This window comes from Centrocercus urophasianus, unplaced genomic scaffold (genome assembly GCF_019232065.1).
Source record: "Centrocercus urophasianus isolate 14NV4802_14NV808 unplaced genomic scaffold, USGS_Curo_1.0 seq_24, whole genome shotgun sequence".
Classification (NCBI taxonomy): domain Eukaryota; kingdom Metazoa; phylum Chordata; class Aves; order Galliformes; family Phasianidae; genus Centrocercus; species Centrocercus urophasianus.
In genome coordinates, this window is record NW_024884800.1 from 4,367,034 (window position 1) to 4,369,212 (window position 2,179).

The following is a 2,179-nucleotide window of genomic DNA, read 5'->3' on the forward strand; positions in this document are numbered from 1 at the left end:
AACTCTCTTTTTTCTTCTCTGATTAAAATAGTAAGATATTTAATTAGCACTGTAGTTTAACACAGCAGGCAGCAAAGCACATACAGTCTGATGAGGGAGAGAACTTAAAAAAAAAACCAAAAAACCAAAGTAGAACTTGTGGGTTGAGATAAAAACTATTTACTAAGATAGAAAAGGAAGTGGGAAGAAAGGATTACAGTAATGATTATTGTTCACCACCCACTGACTGTTGCCCAGTCAGTCTCTAAGCAGTAGCTGCCTGCCTGGCCAACTCCTGACTGTTTTTCAATTTTTTTTTTGCATGATGTCATATGGTACGGAATATCCCTTTTGACCAACTTAGATCAGCTGTCCTGGTTCTGTCCTCTTCCAGCTTCTTGTGCCCCCTCAGCTCCCTCACTGGCAGGAGAAGCTGAGAAACTGAAATGTCCTTGGCTCTGTGCAGCACTGCTCGGCAACAACTGAAAACATCAGTTATCAGCATTGTTATCAACACTGTTTTTCTCCTAAAGCCAAAACATAGCATCATACCAGACACTGTGAAGGAAAAAATAAATTCCACCCCAGCTGAAACCAGGGCAATTAGTAACTCAAGGCTTCATTTTATTAACATTCCCTAGTCTATGCTGTACATGTGGCTAGATGTGATTGGCGCTAACGTAATTACATTTGAAACAGCATTAGAACATAACTGTTCTAATTATATTAAGGCCATTTTTTTCTGTCCTTTGTCCTAAAATATACCTTCATCAGGCCTTAGTCAAAACCTTAGTTTCATAGACACTGCAAACTGGAGCAGTATTTTATCGTCCATTACACAGCTTACACAGTCACACACACTCTTGTTGCAAGTTCAGTAAGAGAGATCTTCTTCCAAGACTGAATAATATATTACAATTCTAATGCTTCTTTCTTTCCTTCTTCGTATTTTTTTTAGAAAAGTTACAGAAATCTTTAGGGAACAAACTGCAGCCTGTATGGAAACCAATCCTTCTTATACTGAAGTCAAAAGTTCAAGGCTGATGAGCTATGACCACTTATTTTGCAAATGGTATCTCAGCTTCTGATTTTCTGATTGGAAATTAAAACAGCAGTAAAAAGCACCTAATGCTGGCCCCTAGAGTAGGAAACCAACATAGATGGAATAACATTCTGTAAAAGGGGATATTTTATGAAGTTTTTTGATAGCTTTCACCTATAATGTCACACTTATGTTGACCACATGAAGTTTAACAACATATTTAAGCTTACAGTACAAACACGTTTATACAGAGGGCAGTACTTTGGTACATGCTTGCACATTCTCATTAAACATATTGGCATTTTACCAAGCTCATCATACTCGGGGTTTAAACTGGATAAGGGGATCGGGAGAGCCTGGAGGATGAGGTCTAGTGAATACATAAATAATCTGGTCACGTAAGACTCATTTGTGTGGGGTTTTGTTTTCATTTTTAGAAAACCAGGACAAAAAGCATAGAAAAAAAATCACAGACATAGATCTGCACAAACAACCCCAAATCAAATAAGCCTAAAACAAAACACAAAGCACGAACTACATGTCTCCCAAATGTCAGAGCAGAGAAGGAATTAGAAATACATCAGGAAATGCAATCAGAATGGATAAAAAAGGAACATAATTCCCTTCAGAAATACAGTAAAAAAAAATTAATAACCAAAAAGATCAGTTTAATACTTCCATGACAAAGAGCAATGTTCTGGGCAGCTGTCCCTTCACGGGTATTTATAGAAATTCAGAATTTTACTTCATAAATTCAGGCTACAGGGGATCAGAGCAGCCCTTCTTTCTGGCATTGACTTTGTCAATTATTTCTAAACTGCTGCTCCATGATGCATTCTTCCCAGATCACCTGCTTGGGAGTCTAATTGTGGATCCTTTCTAACAGTACAAATCACAACCCCCTCAGCTATAAACGGAGCTGCCTGAAATAACAACTCAGGTTCAGCTGAGAAGGCACAAGAGACGAGCAATTATTGTTTTCCCTTTATTTCACCAGCCCATCCCACCCAAGCACAGCATTCCCAGCGAGCAGCCCTCGCGCCTCGGGGTGCCCTCACTCAAGATGGCGTCCATCGCCTCACGCGTCATGGCGCAGGCGCCGCGCTGAGGCGCCGTTGTGACGCTGCGGCCTCGCCTGGGGCCGCCTCCGAAAGGCGC